This window comes from Balaenoptera physalus (assembly GCF_965194825.1).
Source record: "Balaenoptera physalus genome assembly, contig: HAP1_SCAFFOLD_1508, whole genome shotgun sequence".
Classification (NCBI taxonomy): Eukaryota; Metazoa; Chordata; class Mammalia; order Artiodactyla; family Balaenopteridae; genus Balaenoptera; species Balaenoptera physalus.
The window spans coordinates 111522-130877 of record NW_028125288.1 but is presented as its reverse complement, the minus strand read 5'-3'; the positions used below and the strand labels follow the sequence as shown (position 1 = coordinate 130877).

The 19356-nt window shown below is 41.9% G+C and overlaps 2 pseudogenes across 2 annotated transcripts in view; one reads left to right on the top strand and one right to left on the bottom strand.

Moving 5' to 3' along the window:
* Positions 1-3291: 3291 nt before the first annotated feature.
* LOC309653935 overlaps positions 3292-19356 on the bottom strand; it is a 111698-nt pseudogene continuing 95633 nt past the window's right edge. Inside the window, exons 8-12 of the transcript in view lie at positions 14404-14551; positions 11559-11619; positions 5427-5600; positions 5223-5269; positions 3292-4515 (exon numbers count right to left, since the gene is read on the bottom strand). The product of the transcript in view is annotated as an uncharacterized misc_RNA (transcript). The remainder of the gene's footprint in view (positions 4516-5222; positions 5270-5426; positions 5601-11558; positions 11620-14403; positions 14552-19356) is intronic.
* Positions 5600-9668, top strand: LOC309653930 (RING finger protein 11 pseudogene; annotated as a pseudogene). Its single transcript has one exon. The product of its transcript is annotated as an RING finger protein 11 pseudogene (transcript).

Here is a 19356-nt window from a genome sequence, read left to right as displayed (position 1 = left end):
TGACTAAGCGCCAGTCCCCACCCAAGCTCCAAACCCAACTTCTATGCCAAGACTTCAGCAAGCAACGAATTCCATGGAGGGAACCCAATGTGCCTGAGCCAGTCATGTCAAAGCCCATCGAACAAGAGCAGAGGCCAGAGCGAGAGGCCATGAAGAGGCGGGCTCAACAACGGGAGAATGCTGCCAGATACACCTCTTCGGGGAAGCTGCAATTTTTCACTGAGAGGGACAAAGAAATGGAAATTGCTGACTACTACGGATACGTCAGGTGACAGCTGCTAGGATTCTTGGTGCCACTTTGGCTACCAGCGGTTCTTCCATACATAGGTAAGATAGGTATAGAACTGAATAAGTGAATGGAATACCATTAATAGATGAGTAATAAACCTTTCGAATTTTGAGATGCTGCTAACTGGGGCGTGAGAAAGGAAGGCCTGAAAGTTGGATGGGAGAATGAAGGAAAGGGGTAAAAACTGAGGAAAGAGGAAGGAACTTGGCCCAGGTCTAGGAAGGCCAAAAGAGATGTATGGATTTAGGAAAGGAAGCAGGAGTGAGGATGAAATGGCAGAAGTAAAAAGCAGGGTCAGAGGTCTGGGTTGAAAGAACACAATTGGAGTAGAGTTGAAGGTGACAGGAGATGAGTCTAGGTTTACTAGGAGAAATAGAAACAAAGTCTCTCGGGGAGGTTGGCCTTAAGTCTCACAACCACCAGATAGGTATTTCAGAAAACAAGAGGTTCACGACACATCTCTGAAAGGTTTGAGTTGCCCTATTCAGGTGTGATTATAGTGGGGGAATAGGGAAATCTACCAGAGAAGTGGCTAGGGCTCAGAGTTATCCTAGGGGCAGCTGACGACAGGGGCAGAGCCAAGGGAACTGCTGCATCAGGAGGCCCACGAATAGGGCCTGGTATGTAAATCACGATGTACTCAACACCTAAGCACGAGGGGAGCGAATGCACTATTCAGTTAACCTTGGCAACGACGGGCAAGGCCGGTATTCCTGTGCCACTTCACTTACAGAGGTGCAGCAAAGGGCTGAGGTCACATCCCATGTGGAGGTACAAGGACTCAACTTGAGGCCCAAATGCCTCTGAAGTCCTCTGTATTTGCAGATGCCCGTAGGCGGCCAACCTGGCTTTCAGAGCACAGCATCCTGAGGTTACTGGTGGACGAGATCAAACTTCTGCACGCGCCTAAATATTAACTTGAGGGGCTTCCTCCATTGAGCAGGGCACGTGCCGCCTTTTGTAAACATCACCATCAACTGAAACGCATGAGAAAAAATCCGACGGAAGCGTCCACTCTCACGGGTGAGAGTGGTGGGGGCACGCGCACTGGGCAGCAGCTCCAACAGCCACAGGACGCAGGAGCCCAGGGGTTCAGAGGCTCCCTGGGAGGCCTCGTGGGGCAGCTCGAGGGAGTGACGATGGGAGAGAGCGGCAGGGGTGGGCGTGAAAAGGAATGCAGTGGGGAGAAGGGAGAGATGGAGACAGTGGATAGTGACTATGGGAAAACGGGCAATTTTCATTTTCAAAATTATTTTTTTGAGATGTCATTCACATGCCATAAAATTCACCTTCTGAAACTGCAAATTCAGTGTCATTTAGTACATCCACAAGCCTATGCAACCATCACCGGCATCTAACCCATCACGTTTTCATCACCCCAAAAAGAAGCCCCCTTAAGCATCAGCAGGCACTCTTCATCCCCTCTTCCTTCAGTCCTGGCAACCATTAATTTGCTTTCTGTCGCTATGGTTTTTGCCTTTTCTGGACATTTCATGAAATAATACAAATGTGACCGCTGTCTCTGGCTTCTTTCACTTAGCATAATGTTTTCAAGTTCGTCCATGTTGTAGCATGTGTTAGTACTTCATTCCTTTTTATGGCTGTATAATATTTCACATATACACCACATTTTAAAAATCCATTCATCCACTGATGGGCATTTGGGCTTTTTTCACTAATAATGTCCATTTTTTGAGAGTTTATTCTGTGCCAGGCAGCACCAGGCTAAGTTACTGACCTTACTTCACAGATAAAGAGGCTTGGAGAGTGTGAAGAGTTTGCCCAAGATTAAGAGCTAGCAATTGGGGGAACTGGGGTTTGAACTCAGGCAAACTTCACAGGTAATAGATTCACATGACAGAACACTAGAAAAGGTACACAAGGGTATTCAATGAAAAGTGACCCTTTTCCCCACGTTCCCCAGCCACACATTTCCCTCCTCAGAGACATCTGCTTTGGCCGTGCTGTGGATCCTTCCAGAGAAATATTTATACCCCAACATTTATGTATCACAATTTACTGACTAATCTGTCCCACTGATTTGAAATGTCACTTTTATGGTATAACAGATTCTTATACATATATATATATATATATATATATATATATATATATATATATATATATAAAAATGTATTTATTTATTTATTTTTGGCTGCTTTGGGTCTTTGTTGCTGTGCGCAGGCTTTCTCTAGTTGCGGCAAGCGGGCTTCTCATTGCGGTGGCTCCTCGTGTTGCCGAGCACGGGCTCTAGGCGCGTGGGCTTCAGTAGTTGTGGCACACAGGCTCAGTAGTTGTGTCTCACGGGCTTAGCTTCTCCACGGCATGTGGGATCTTCCTGGGCCAGGGATCGAACCCATATCCCCTGCATTGGCAGGAGGGTTCTTAACCACTGCACCACCAGGAAAGCCCCTTATACGTATTTACTCTTTTCAGAGCTGTCCTGACTCTTTTTTGCCTATCTGTTATGTTTGCCATTTCTCTAAAATTCTTTTTATCTTCTTTTAGATTTAAAAAAATTTTTTCCTCTTCTTGTTTGTTTCTCTTAAGGCATTATCCATTATGTTCATTCACTCGTATTATTTTATTTAATTTATTTAATTAATTAACTTATTTATTTTTGGAGGTGTCGGGTATTAGTTGCAGCACGTGGGCTCTTTGTTGCAGTGCGTGGGCTCTTCCTTGCGGCTCGTGGGCTCTCCAGTTGTGGCGCGTGGGCTCCAGAGCACGTGGGCTCAGTAGTTGCGGCGTGCGGGCTTAGTTGCCCTGCAGCATGTGGGATCTCAGTTCCCCAACCAGGGACCGAACCTGCATCCCCTGCATTGCAAGGTGGATTCTTAACCACTGGACAACCAGGGAAGTCCCCACTCTTGTATTATTTTAAATTTAGTCCTCACTTCTGAAACTTTTTTCTTTTATTTTGAATTCTGTCTTGAGTTCTATCATCTTACCTAATTCTGGTTTATGCTGTTCTTTCATCTTTTTTTTATTATGGTAAAATATACATAAAACAAAATTTATTATTTCAACCATTTTCAAGTATACAATTCAGTGACATTAAATACATTCACAATGCTGTGCAACCATCACCACTGTGCAAATTCAAAATAATTATGTCAAAAGATTGAGCAGGACATCAGAAAGATGGAGGCAGCAGCATAGTTTCTGAATCTCTCCAAACCCTTTCATGGAAGAAGATCAACTAAAACCAAACACCCATAGGTGGCATTTATCAGCATTTACCATTTCCAGAACTTTTTCACCATCCCAAACAGAGACTCTATAGCCACTAAACAATAACTTCCCATTCCCTCCTCGATCCATGTTCTTTCATCTTTCGCATTGTTTTTCCTAACGTCTTTTAGCCTACTTTGAAATAATAGGTTACAGTTTTGATCTGTTTTGTGGACCTGTCTTTTCCAACTTGATTTTATTGTCTGAAGACATGCTATTCTGCTCCTTATTCTCTTTTTTCTTACACTACCTCTGTACGGGATTTGATCCCAATCCTTTTCTGTTACTGATTTTTGGGTGAAAAAAGTTTTACAGCACTTTGAAAAGGTGGTGCGAGGCCATGTGGAAACATGTTCTTCATGGCTGTTTCATCAATGCTTCACTTATACTGCTTTGGAATAACTGTTTTCCAGGAGGCATAAACCAGTGGGCTTTATCATTGGACAGAGTGCAGAGAAAGGACCCCACGAAAGCTGATCACCTTAGCAGAAATGACTTAGTTATGATTTCACCCAAGATTGGTCACAAACCAGCCTGGGAAACTCAAGGAACCAGAGACAAGGCATAATGCCATCTTTCCTTCTCTCTGCCTCAGCTCTCAAGGATTGGTCACCTCCATGTTATTAGTAACTATTATTTGGTTTCTGTTCATAATTACTATCAGAAGACACAGCACTTAGGGGCCTAATTACACTGCCCAGCTACGCACCATTCTTCTTCATTTTGGCTTCCTGTCCACCAGCAGGAACCTGATTTAGTTTTGTTCTCCCTTCACCACAGCCCAGTAATTTTTGTGCATGACTCTCAGTCTCACCAGAATCTGTATCTCTCACTCTGCCCCAACATTCCACCCCATCATTCGCTCCCTGAAGTGTACTCTAGAAATTTCGGTCAACTCGATATTTTACCACTGTTCACCATCTCTTATGAAACCAGAAGACGAGCAGCTTTCTTATGGAATGATGGAGAACTTGTAAAGATAAAACACCAGTCTGCAGGAGAAAGGGAAGAAGAGAATGATGGAAATCGTTTCTGGAAAACTAGTTTTACATTACGTTTTGTTTGTTCCTGGTAAAGAAACTGAAATCTTCTAAACATTAAAAAAAAAACTAAACCACTAAATTCAATAATACAGGAATATAACTTTTAAAAAAAATTTCTTTGGCTGCGTAGCACGTGGGATCTTAGCTCCCCAACTAGGGACTGAACCCAGGCCTGCTGCATTGGAAGCGCAGAGTCTTCACCACTGGACGACCAGGGAAGTCCCAGGAATATAACTTTTAAAGGAGAAGTTATAAACCCCTTGGTTACATGAACTGGAGATTTTTAGTGAGAAGTCATGTATTTTAAATGACTTGGAGCTTTAAAGGAAGGAAGGAAGGAAGGGAGGAAGGAAGGAAGGAAGGAAGAAAAAGGGACTTCCTTGGTGGGGCAGTGGATATAATATCAAAAGTAAATTAATTAATTAAATAAATTTAAAAAAGAAAAAAAATGCTGAAATCCACTGACTAATTATTCAGGCTATTATATCTTGCTATTTCCAGATACATCCCTTTATAAACTTTTGGTAAAAGGTTATCGTATATCAGAACAAATGAATTACAGACTTTTCTATTTTTCCAAAATTTGAGAAATTCCCTTACATTTCTCCCTTCAAATTTTATAACAAGGGAAAAGTAGTGACAACCCTTATACTTACATTCAATTGCATCATCTGGCCACATGCCTTCTACATCAATCAAATATCTACAAAACAACAAAATTCGAGTCATTTGTAAATAAAAAGGAAAGAAAATCAAGTTTTTACAAAAAAGGGTCCAATTGTGCTTTACAAATATAGATAGAAAAATCCTAAGAAAATATCAGCATATCTAATCAATAATTATTAAAGAATGATATATACCATGACTACAAAAAGGCTTTATTCCGGAGTTTCCCTGGTGGCGCAGTGTTGAGAATCTGCCTGCCAATGCACGGGACACGGATTCGAGCTCTGGTCTGGGAAGATCGCACATGCCCCGGAGCGACTGGGTCCGTGAGCCACAACTACTGAGCCTGCGCGTCTGGAGCCTGTGCTCTGCAACAAGAGAGGCCGCGATAGTGAGAGGCCCGCCCACCGCGATGAACAGTGGCCCCCGCTTGCCGCAACTAGGGAAAGCGCTCGCATAGAAACAAAGACCCAACACAGCCAAAAAAAAAAAAAAAAAGGCTTTATTCCAAGGACCAAGGATGCAAGGATAACGCAACTTTAGAAAATCTATTAATATAGTTATTTACATTAATACAACAATTTAATTAATAAATGAAAGAGAATAAAATACAGGACCAAACTGGCAGATGTTAAAAAGTTATCTGATAACATACAACGGGTCAGTTTCGGTCAAAATGCTTTGTACACTAAAAACAGGAGACTTAATATGACAGAGTATTCATCAAGAACCAACAAATAACAAAAGACAAATTAGGACAAATATTAACATCATATCTAAAAAAACCCCATCTAACCAACCATAGGAGCCAGAAACTTAGGCATCACCATCACTGACAGCTATTTCTCCCTCACCCTCATCCTCAACCCACCACCAGTGCTGACAATGATACTGCCTACATACCTCTAGAATCTGTCCACATCTTTCCACCAAAATGACCACCATACCCTGGTCCAAGCCACCATTATGCCCAATTTCTACACAAGTCTCCTAACTTGTTTCCTCGCTTCCACTCTTTCTCCCTGCAGTGTATTCTCCACTCGGTAGCAAGACGATAGGTTGAAAATGCAACTGGGTATGTTCCACACACTCACCTTCAACAAAAAAAGTTCAATGGTTTTCTATTACTCTTCAAGTCTGAAACCTTAAACATAAGCCTGCACGATCGAGCTCCTACCCACACTTGCAGCTCCATTATAATGACATGCTCCCCCAACGGCCCCACCTTCCTGGCCAGTTCCTCCAACACAGCATATGCTTTCCTCTTATAGGGTCTTTTGCTATTCCTTATGCTCAGAAATCTCTCCCCAACGTCCCTATCGGGTTAATACCTACTCATCCTTCAGATATCAGCTGAAACATCCCTAAACCTTCTCTAATCTCCATGATGAGATCAAATCCTCCCTAAAATATGCTCTCATGGTACCATGTCCCTCTCCTTGGCACTTGTCAGAGTTGTAATTCTACATGCAGAGTGTGATACTTGAATATCTATTCCCTCTCTGGACTGCTAGAATTCACAAAGGGCAGGTCAAGTCTCCTCACTCACAAAATTTCTCAAGTCTTTTTGCTAGCACCCAGCACAGTGCTTAAACATAACAGATGCTCAATAAGTATTTCCTGCACGAACAACCATACATTGGTACAGTGTAGCAACACCCACAAAAAGCATAAGGGCATAAACTCCTTGATGCAGAAGTCCCATTCTGAGTGAAGTTAACTGAGACAAAGCATATATATTCAAAGATGTTCACACAGGAATGTTCATTACTTTGACGTTTTATAATATCAAAAACTTCTGACTTGTACATGTTCATCAGTAAGCAAAGGAACAATGCAGCCTTAAAAAAATAATAAATAAACCAATCAACAGACAAAGGATTAATCTCCAAAATATATAAATAGGTCATGCAGCTCACTATTAAAAACACAAACAACCCAATCAAAAAATGGGCAGAAGACCTAAATAGACATTTCTCCAAAGAAGACATACAGATGGCCAAGAGGCACACGAAAAGCTGCTCAACATCACTAATTATTAAAGAAATGCAAATCAAAACTACAATGAGGTATCACCTCACACCGCTTAGAATGGGCATCATCAGAGAATCTACAAACAGCAAATGCTGGAGAGGATGTGAGGAAAGGGAACCCTCTTGCACTGCTGGTGGGAATGTAAACTGATACAGCCACTATGGAGAACAGTATGCAGGTTCCTTAAAAACTAAAAATAGAATTACCATATGACCCAGCAATCCCACTACTGGGCATATACCCAGAGAAAACCATAATTCAAAAAGACATATGCACCCCAATGTTCACTGCAGCACTATTCGCAATAGCTAGGTCACGGAAGCAACCTAAACGCCCATCGACAGATGCACGGACAAAGAAGATGTGGTACGCATATACAATGGAATATTACTCAGCGATAAAAAAGAACGAACTTGGGTCATTTGTAGAGACGTGGATGGACCTAGAGACTGTCATACAGAGTGAAGTAAGTCAGAAAGAGAAAAACAAATATTATATATTAATGCATATATGTGGAATCTAGAAAAGTGGTACAGAAGAACCGGTTTGCAAGGCAGAAATAGAGACACAGATGTAGAGAACAAACGTATGGACATCAAGGGGGGAAAGCGGGGCAGGGCGGGGGCCGGTGGTGGTGAGATGAATTGGGAGATTGGGATTGACATATATACACTAATATGTATAAAACAGATAACTAATAAGAACCTGCTGTATAAAAAATAAATAAATTTTAAAAATTCAAAAATAAATAAATAAATAAACTAATTAATTAAAAAAAAAAAAAAAAAAAAAAAAGAATGAGGTTGGGAGACTGTCAAAACAGCACACAGATCACACACTCAAGTCCCGGAAGATGGGGAACTGCCTTAAGTCCCCCACTTCGGATGACATCTCCCTGCCTCACAAGTCTCAGTCCGACTGGGCTAGCTTTGGCAAGGGGACGGAGCTGGATCAGGAGCTGCTGCTGCCATATCTGGATCAAGTTCCAGTTTTGGTCTCTCATCCAACACCTAGTCAGACTCGCCTAGCACCTCAGCTGAGAGGAGCAAATTAGGATAGCTCAAAGAATAGGCCTCATACAGCATCAGCCTGAAGGAGTTTATGACCCTGGAAGAAACGGATCAGAAAAAAGGATCCGGGGGACTTCCCTGGTGGTGCAGCGGCTAAAGACTCCACACTCCCAATGCAGGGGGCCCGGGTTCGTTCCCTGGTCAGGGAACTAGATCCCACATCCATGCCGCAACTAAGAGTTTGCATGCCACAACTAAGGAGCCCACCGACTGCAATTAAGACCCGGCGCAACCAAATAAATGAATAAATAAAATAAAACAAATATTTAAAAAACAGATCGGGGAGTGTGTGATCTGTATGATGCACTTTGTTTATGAGAACCCAATTTGATTTCTGCTGTGTATGCAGATCACCTGGGCTGTACAGATGACTGGCTGATGAGATCCTTCACGTGCCCCTCCTGCATGGAGACAGTTGATGCAGCACTGCTTTTGTCCTACGAGACTAACTGAGCCAGTGTCTCTCACCTGACTTCAAGTGAACCATCATTTTTGGTGGTTTTGATCTTTTGTCGTTGAGCCCAAAGAGCCAGGGATTAGGAATTAAGATCATGCATGAAAGTTTCCTAAAAATTCCTGAACGGCTGCAGATGTTGGGGAAAAGCACGTGATATTTTAGAAATTTAGGGGGAAAAAGTAGGATGGTATTTTTATGTAAAGCCTTCACCCCGTGTTGAAAAATATAATTGTTATTTAGATCTTGTTATTCCTCCAGTACATAGGAATTGTGTAAAGTGTTACAGCAGCTATATATGTTTCAATTGTGTGTCAAAGATTAGGATAAAGATAGTGGTTGTTTTTCCTAAGTGAGATAACTTTCTTCTTCCCCCTACCCAAATTCTTTTCTGAAGTTGCTGGCATTTGGGTCAAGGTTTTATTAAAAGCCACATTTTAGAACACTGGCACAAAAAAAGGAGTTTTAAGCTGGTTTGCATAGTTCTTTTTTTGTTTTAGAATAAACATAGAGCACTTATTTTTTACTTTATAGGAACTCTACAAGTTAAGGTCCCATTGTTCTTTTGCTGTGATTGTTGTTACTACTGATGTTGCTGTTTTCTGTCTTTGCTGGTTCTTTCTAATCTACCATTTGTCATTATTGGCATATGATCATCTCAGGGTCACAAGATGGCTGCTGTAAAACCAAATATCATATTCTCACAAAACAAGGAGGAAGCAGAAAAAGAGCCCAAATGGTCATTTTCCTAATGCCTATTTATCTTTTGTCAGAGAAAAATATCATTCTCATAAGCACAATAACAGCCTTCCCTTAATTACTCATTTGCCAAAACAGACTGATATGACCATTCATAAGACAATTCATGGCAAAGAGGGATATGAGAATGATTGTCTTAGCCTAACAAGGATTTATCCACTCAAGCTGAATGCTTCACTCCTCAAAAAAGTCATAAAGTTCTATGAGCAAGGAAGAACTACTAAGTGACTGTTAAGTGAACCATCAGAATTGTTTGTCCAAGACCATACGATTCTTTCTTTCCACTGGAAATGGAATTCATTGCCTTAGGTCTTTTTAAATAGTGTACTATTACTGTTGGGGCTGGCTCTGTGCTTGAAAACCAGCTGAAAACCAGTTATAACCTGTTACAAGTGCTGTATCTGTTTGCAGTTAAGAAATGCAGAATTCAAAGTGATCTCCTAGCTTGTAGGCAAACTGAGATTCACTGTCCCTCTTCTATAAAAAAAATGAGCTAATGTGTCCAGAAACTAACTCTAGTAAAGTGGGGTTTAACATTACCCTTTCTTATGAGTTTCGTCAAATTATTTTGGTGGTTAACATGGTGATAATTAAAAGTCAAGGTAAATTTTAAATATTAAGAATTCTGATGTATGGAGCTTGACTTATGCCACCATGCTTATGTAAAAATGAAAGTGGCACCATGGTTAAACTGAGAAAAGTTTCTCAGTTGTAACAATTTTGATTTATTCTTTCCTGTGACCTCCTTCCCTGTTGTCTTGAAGCACAGCAAAAGGATACTGCATGTCTTCTTACGGTAGTGCTGAGGTTATTGAAGTTATATAAAACACATCTCAGTCTCTGTTTCTTGGAAGGAAAGTCCTGCTAGTTGACTGACAATTCTAAGCAGGGAGAATTTAGAGAAATGTGTTTCATGTTTCGCACACAAATGAAGAATCTGTATAATCACGACTTCACAGCTGTGATCTCAAAAAAGAAGGAATTTCTCTCTTTCTATTTTTCTTGCACATAACGTAAGAACACTCTGAATCTCTAAGCTTCTGAAGCGTTAGTAGAGATGGTCTAGTAAAGATGTAGTTGTAATGTTTTACCCATTTAGCATGTGTTTATTTTTCCTTATGTACTCCAAGGTGACATATTTGTTCAGCTCAGTGATATTACAGCTAAAAAAATCATTCATTAGTAAAAGGAGAAGCAATCTCAACCTAACAAATCAGAAGTGTTTCTTATTATTTTATATTGAGTTGAATATTTGACTCTTAACACTTTTTGCTACATACAAAACACAAGTCCCTTGAAGGGTTCTTCATAAGTGCATTATACAAGGATTTAGTATGTCATAAGCACTTAAAGATTTGACATTCAACTGTAGTAGTATCCATGTTGGTTACTTTTCTTACGAGCCCCATGATGAGTTGGAGAAACACTGAAAGAATTAGAGTATCAGGTTCTATTAAATTGTTACATGTATCTTGCTTAAGTTTGTGCTCATTTATTTATATCCAACTACATAAAGCAAATTTGGAGGAAAAAAAAGAATAATAAATAAATAAGAATGAGGTCTCCAAATATTGTCAGAGGAAGATGTCCTCCATATATTAAATTATAAACCAGAATGTCTAAAACACTATACCATTAAATCACATGTACAGTCAGTTCTGTATATCCAACGGTTCCATAACCTGCAGATATGGAAGCCCGACTGTACTACACCATTTTACATACGGGACTTGAGCATCCGAGGATTTTCGGATCCATGGGGAGTCCTAAAACCAATCCCCCTGCAGATACCAAGGGACCATTGTATATGCTTATATCTGCATTTTTTACGTCTGAAAAAATATGTGCTAAATTATTACTGGTGGTAACATCTGAGTAGGGGGCAAAATTGCCTTCCACTTCATACACTTCTCTGACTGCATTTTTTGCATTCAGCTTACATTAGCTTACATTACTATTGTAAACAGAACAATTTAAACATGCTCTGCCTCTTGGGGTTGGCAACTCACCTGCACATGAGGTAGCCAGTCCTGTTGAAACCATGGGTACAGTGGACACCAAGAAGTCTGTCTAGAAAACAGGGAATATGGAATTAAGTAAGCGAAGTAGATACACTAAAAACAAGTTAGACAATTTTCTCAAGAGTAGCCTTTATTAGTTACCACAACACTACCACTATCCTGAAAAGGAAAAACTCTGAAGAAAAGAGTGTTTTTGCAGGAACGTACTATAAAGAATTAACTACTATACAGTCAAAATTCATTGTCTCTGGGAAATTTTGCATAGCCTCCAATCAGATGCAATAGTGTGGACTGGAGAATGCCCATCAGGAACTGATCTGACTACAGAAAAAGGGAGTGGAAAAAAAAAACAGGCTATCAGAAGAACAGAATTTGTTTCTGAGTGAAACAAATGGAATGCCTTCACTTTTAATGCTCAATAATAAAAAGAACAAACGGTTTCTGAAGGGCTCTTGGGGTCCCCCAAAGCACTTCCATTCCTTCTCTCCTTCACTGCTCCTCACACGCCACGGGTTTATGTGCCTGTGGAGTTCTCGGGTTAAGTAGCACTGTTCTTATTTCACAATGAAAAAGTAAGGCTCGAGACGTAAGCCCAAGCTGCACAGCAGGCAAACAGAAAAAAGACTAGAATCGAGTCTCAGATTTTTCCAACTATGCCACAGTATTTTGTGGTCCAGGACTTAAAAAAAATTATATGAGAGAGTAAATAAAAAACAACAACATGTAGCTGATCGCTGCAAAAGCTATGTCTGTGACTAGGTGGTGTCTGGCATTCGTCATCTCCTGCCTGGATTACTACCACCCTACAATTCTAACAATCTCTTCTATTTCAACTGATCCTCCATATGGAAGATGTTCTCTCTCTAAAATATAAACTTGGCTGGATTGCTCTGTTGCTTAAAAATCTGTTGTAGCAATGCAACTTCCCTAACACGAAGCGTCTGCAACTTCTCCAGAGTCCCTGCTCCTGCCGTCAGTTCGGCATCGGCTACCGGTACCTCTTTCCAGACACTCATGGGTAGTGCCTACCTTTACCAACATTCTAGCACGACTATGTTACCTGGAGTTACTGACCACAGCCAGATCTCCACTTCAGCTCCTTCCTATCTAGCTGTTCTTGAGTGGGACATCACAGGAAGCACTGAAAAGAATTCCTCTTCACTCGGAGACTTTACTCTGGCACTCACTGACCGGCACCCAGCTGCTTCCTCCATGTTTATGGCAGCCCAGTATGATAAAACTTCAGATGCCAATAACATGGTCCCTCTATATCCATCACTTACTGCCAGGCTTGCTTAGGTAACACCATCTCAGATTCCAAATCAGGAGCATAGCCGCCTGTCACTTCCCTACCAGGAAGGAAGCCAGGTATATTACTATAACCAAGGCACACTGGGGTCTTCACTGTATGGAGAACTTGGCTCCTGCCCGCAATCCTATGGCTCCGCGTCATACACAGGAAGTAGGGCCTCTGCGCAACCAGAAATGGGAATGGGACTGAAGGAGATTCAGCCCACAAATATCCGACCACCAGCTTCCACCTCTGCAATCTGCCACCCTGTGTCTGCTCAACGCATCACAGAAACAAGTTTTCAAGGTGAGTATACAAACGGCAGAGAAAGTTGAAGAATGAGGTCGGCATTCACAAACGGGGTCAAATCGACAGCTGGGAAGGGGTGTAGAGACAGGTAGAATTTAGATGCTGAGCCTTTAATAACCACTACCTTCTCTCAGTGCTCTCTGTTTTTAGACTCTATATAAGAACAGCTAGGGCTTCCCTGGTGGCGCCTGCCAATGCAGGGGACACGGCTTCGAGCCCCGGTCTGCGAAGATCCCACATGCCGTGCAGCAACTAAGCGCATGTGCCACAACGACTGAGCCTGCATTCCAGAGCCCGTGAGCCGCAACTACCGAAGCCCACGCGCCTACAGCCCATGCTCCGCAACAAGAGAGGCCACCGCGATGAGAAGCCCGTACACCGCAACCAAGAGTAGACCCCGCTAGCCGCAACTAGAGAAAGCCCGTGCACAGCAATGAGGACCCAGTGCAGCCAAAAAAACAAATACGTAGAATAAATAAGTTCAATCAATCAATCAATCAATGAACGTAAATTAAAAAAAAAAAACAAACAAAAAAACAGAACACCTAATGCAGGTGGGAAGGTGGGAGGGACACTGTAAAGGTCATCTATGCTACATGTACAAGAACCCCGAGAGCACACCAATAGGTACCACATTTTTCACTGCTGTAGCCGAGCATTCCCCCTGTACTACCACACTGTAGCACTCCCTTCCCTCGTCTACTGCTACAGTCTCTTTGGAAGGTGTTTCAGAACTCTTGTTATGAGAGTGCCAGTTGAACTGTCCTCACTTCCGTCATTTATACCAGGATTTAAGACCTTGTGGTCCGAGATCCTGTCCAGAGAGCAAGCAGGCTAAGACTCTGTCTTTGTTTCTATATTTCATCAGAAAGGGCTCTACCCCCTCTCCTAGTTCATGGTGTGAAGTGTTCTTAGCCTCTCGGGAAAGTGGGGAGAATTCAAAGGACTCTCTATGAGAATGCTAGGCTTTGTAAAACATTTCAGTTTTTTAAAAAGAAGACTCATTTTGTATTGGACTTACAACAGTCCTATGAGATACAAAGAGAGCCAAGGATCAGTGACATGAAATGATCACCAGTAAGAATTACAACAGTCACCGCTTACCTCGTAGCATAGGGCACTGTCCATGATCCTTAAGAAGAGTTAGTAGAAATGCCTTGCCCATCTTGCCCCTGAACCCCTTGAAAGGTACACGACTGCTGTGTTGGTGTTTAGGGGGAGCATCTCACTTACCCGGGACTGACTTCTCCCTTGATTCCTCTGTAGTGATGGAGACTTCCCCGCTGATGAAAAATTCCCTGGGATTGCAACCTCCAAGCCACACCGCTTTCCTATGGAATGACAGAGAACTTCAGAGAACTTGTCAAGATGAAACACCAGTCTGCGGGAGAAAGGGAAGAAGAGAACGATGGAAATCGTTTCTGGGAAACTATTTTTACATTATGTTTTGTTTGTTCCTGGTAAATAAACTGAAATCTTCTTAACATTCAAACAAAATCTAAACCACTAAATTCAACAACACAGGAGTATAACTTTTGAAAAAAATTTCTTTGGCTGCGCAGCATGTGGGATCTTAGCTCCCCAACCAGGGATTGAACCCACGCCTGCTGCATTGGAAGCGCAGAGTCTTCACCACTGGACCACCAGGGAAGTCCCAGGAATAGAACTTTTAAAGGAGAAGGTATAAACCCCTGGGTTATATGAACTGGAGATTTTTAGTAAGAAGTCAATAGATCTTTTGTTAGGCACATTTTATGTTAGGCTGTCTCCCTGCACAGGACGCAGGCGCCTTGAAAATGGAAATCACATCCCTCTATAGTACGTCCCTCTTCTTTCTGCTTTGCAGTTTGCTGCTCCACTTGTTCAACCCCACCTAGTAATAACCTATACTTCCCTTGTTCCTGTTTTCCCATCTGGAAAACAGACAAAAGGCAACCAAACAACGCAAAGGTCTCAACAAATAAGGGATACCCAAAACCAGAGATGGCCAGAACTTCTGTATCCCTCATGAAACCTAGCCCGGTGTTCAATACTTAGGTATCATTAATACATGCGTGTTGACTGAAACAGTTGAAACGCAATTCTTCCACTTCCCAGTTTAGTTTTAGTCCTCATACAAAACCTGATCATCAAATTCCTTAATGCTAGGAATCACAGTGAAAAATAATTTCTCAACTGACTTCTGTCAGATGAGTGAGAACTAAGGTTAATTCAGTGTATCTGAAGCATAGAAAGTGAGGGCAAACGTGGCACAAGATGGGGCTAGAGAAGCAGAGAGGATTCTAGAGCACGCAGAGTCTTAAAGGCCACCAGTGTGTTTTCTATTCTCAAAACAATGTTTGTGAGCGATGTTTATGAGCAATGTTCCAACTTGCTTTGAAGCTTTCTTGTGTGAAGAATGGATTGGAGGGAAACAAGATATATGGACACTAGTTAGGACCTAATCGCAACAGACAGGCAAGTTCAGTATTAGGATGTTGAGGGAGAGCTGACAGATTCCAAAGAAATTCAGGAGATAAACTGAAGCGGGCTTCATGGGGTATGAGATGGAGGAAAGGAAGGTCTTAGGGAATTAAAGGGTTTACTGCACACATGAGCAGAGTCTCAAAATTAATCATTTGAACGTACAGAGGGGGATCGATCTCCCAAATGACACCGGTTAGGAAGCAACGGTACGCCCTGTAGAATTCCTAGAGACAGCACAAATCAACTGTTTCGATGGAAAATTCGGCGGGACCCTTGATTTCCATGGGAATATAGAGAAAAGAGACACTGATCTGGCTTGCAGGTATTTAGGAAGTTGTTAGCCTGACATCACATACTAGTCTCATGTAAGTAGGCCGTCTGAAGTATGAAGCTTAGGGGAAAAACCTTGAAGAAAACTTAAAAGCTTAAGCCACACCTCTATACTACACCACCTTTCACAGTTTCTTCTCAGATAAGCAGCATCCCCATCAGTGAAGAAACTCACATCCCATAATAGGAACAACAGGCCTAAAAATTAAATGTGTGTCTTTGGAGGTCCCATCTATGCGATATCTTCCTGGTACCAGAAAAGTCCCCAGGAAGATCGATCTTTGCACCCCTGAAAGCTTACCACCAAGGAAAATGACTAGGTCCATAGATTTCCTCCCTCAAACCAGCCTACCTCACACATAAATCACTAGCAACTCAGCCCTTAACTCACATTATCACAGTCACAAGAGTGGTTAGGGAGAAAAGCACTAACCAGGGGAACTAACACAGAGGCAATCCAGGCCAAGCTGGGCTGGTGGCAGATATCTGCTCCTTACGCTCGGGTGCATAATGCGACTCACCACAATGCCTTTTTCACAGACCCTTTTTAAAGTTTCTCCACAAAATCCAACAGCTCAAGTTAGTTCATGACGCTTCAAGGTAAACAATCGTCAAGAGAAAAACATGCAATATGTCTTACAATGTTGGATTCCTTACAAATAGGACAAGGAAATAACCATGTAGACAACACCAGAGCATTTGAAAACATCTGCGTTCTACAAACATACCAGTGAATGCTATAAATAAGGTAATATGACATAAAACAAAATGAAAACTAGATGTGAGACTGTTCTCTTCAGTGTACAGACTTCATGGCAGTTGCTGCACGATCTAGCTACTTATATCTACAACTCTCTGTTCTGTTAATACAAAATGAGGCCCAAGTGTGTCAACTTGTTTCCCACAGAAACCAAAAAACCTACATGCATCTCTTTTCTCCTGTGCCCTTTCACCTTACCTGCTCCCAGTTCTCCACCAATGTCCTCCTCTTTCTCTAATTATTCTCCTCTTCATTGTGCTTGGCCTTGCACCCAAGCATGCAAGACAGAGAGTCCTAGAGGTCCGAGATTCTAGAGGGGCTGTTTGCAAGGGGGAGGAGATTACGGTAACTGCCACACTGTATATACTTCTGTGCAAAGAAAGAGGGACAGTGTTCAGAATGTCTCTCACATATAAAAAGAGCTGGATGGCAGGATACCTGTGTGGCCCAAGGAACTAGAGCTAGCAAATCATGGGCAAAACAATTGCAACCAAAGGCTGGAAGAGGAAAGGTCTGCAACCAGCTCTGTCTCCTAGCTCTCTGGTATTTGCTGCCAATGGGCAGAGTCTATTTCGTGAAGCATCAAGCACTGAAAAGAAGACTCCTGCTGCTGGAAGTTGACAGGAAGGAACATCCAATGCAAGATCAAGGCTTGTCCTAGAAGCAATGCCCATAATGGAAGAAAAAAAAAAAAAAAAAAAAGAAAGCGGAAGAGAAATGTTAAGTCGCAAGTCCAACCTGGCCCCCAGCCTAGCCCAGCCCAAGGAAGGTAGGAGTCAAGGAGAAGAAACTAAAAGAGAAGAGCCTTGGACCACAACATTCTCCACAGGGTACACTCAACAAACTTCACCCTGCTCTTTAACCAAGTTACAACTGTAATAGTTCAAACTACATGGCTCTTTCCTTCCTAAGGATACTAGTTAAATAAGATCTATATAGCTCTAAGTATATGATACATAAAATAGAATACTCTGTAGAATATAAGTAACTGTTAGTTAATTATATTAATGAACGTCTGTAAGAAATGTTGCAATGATTTCCCTAATGGAAGAGCCTGGGGGAGGTAAATCTGTCTTCTAGGATTTCCTCCCCAGAGCTCAGAAATTGAGGGGTTGTTTTAGCTCTCCTACGCTCTCTTCACCCAAGCCCGCCCTCCTGTTGGGAATCGGACCTCCCTATTGGCTAGCTCATACCTTTCAACTGCCTGCTTTGTGACATCACTCTCCTATCAAACCTACTACCACTTGGTAGAGGTCTTGGGGTTTCCGTGGAGCCGTTTGGACCAGTAACCAGTGACCTTTGTACTGGACACGTGCGCCGTTCAGCTGCAGCCACTCAGACATCCTCTAGTGTTGTCTCCTCATCCCTTGTACCTGCAGTTGATGTCTCCTCTTCTCTGACCATGTCAGGTAAGAAAAGAAACTTTGGAAAGTTTTGCGTTCGATTTCTTTTGCCCCTAAATTGAGAAGGAGATTCAAAATAGCGTGGAATAATGAGGGAAAGTATTGAACTACAAGTCTGGAGACCTAATTTCAGTTTTGACTTTGACGTTTACTGTCTGTGTGACTTTGGACAAATCACTGACTGCCTCACAAAGCCTGCTGCTTTCCTTATCTGTTACGTTAGGATACCACATTGGGTTGATCACTCTGATCCCCTTCTTTTCCAATATTGAGCCTTAAAGGGTACCCATGTAGAAAATGAAATCAGAGACTTCTCAAAAGAGTGTTTCAACAGAAACATAGAAAAGCCAGGTGACACAGAAAACTAGCGATATATACCAAGATGTTTCATCTCCAATGGTCTCCCTCCACTAGTATTTCGACTAGTTGAAAAGAGAGAATAGGGAGAGAGGATGGAGAGTACTGGGCTATATAGGGAGGCACAGAGTCAAACGTAAGCAAGTTTAGGATTGTTTTCATTAGCACAGGCCAACAGGAACCAAGAGATGGGAAAAAAATATAAGAATGAAGAGGGAAAGCATAGAGGAGCTCTCAAGAAAGAGGCAGTTTGCCATGGAATGTTGATGGGAGCCAAAGATTTTAAATTAAAGCAGAAACAGCACAGAGGGAAATCTGCTCAGAGCAGGGCAAAACAAAGCTGATGGTAGCAAATCCTTACATTAACAGACTAAGAAGGAAAGTAAGGCCAGAACAGGGGATCACCAGGAAGGGCAGCCTATCAGAAAAGTCATACTCCGTTTTCTTTCTTTTATTGCCTCTCTGAATACAGCTGGCACTTGACAGTTTGGAATAGAAACATTTTAGAAGTATGTTTTAGAAATGATGCTTCCTAGAAACCAGAAACCAAAGTGGTTATCTAGGGGGCTGCTTTTCAGTGTTCTATTCTTTCTAATTTTTAAACTAGGTAGACATTTGACCAATTAAACATTTTAAATGATATCTTCTACATTGAATCAGAAGGACTATTTCCTTTGTGTGATATGTAGCTTCTAAGGCAAGGTTGCTTTTCAATTTTTACAGTTATTTCCTTCCTAACACAGAGAGCACATTGATCAACAGCCATCGTTCGCTTGTAGATCTTAGCTACCGGAGAAGAAAAAGAAAAAGTCAAGCCCCACATCTCTAATTCCCCATTTAGGGAATTCCCTGGCGGTCCAGCGCTTAGGA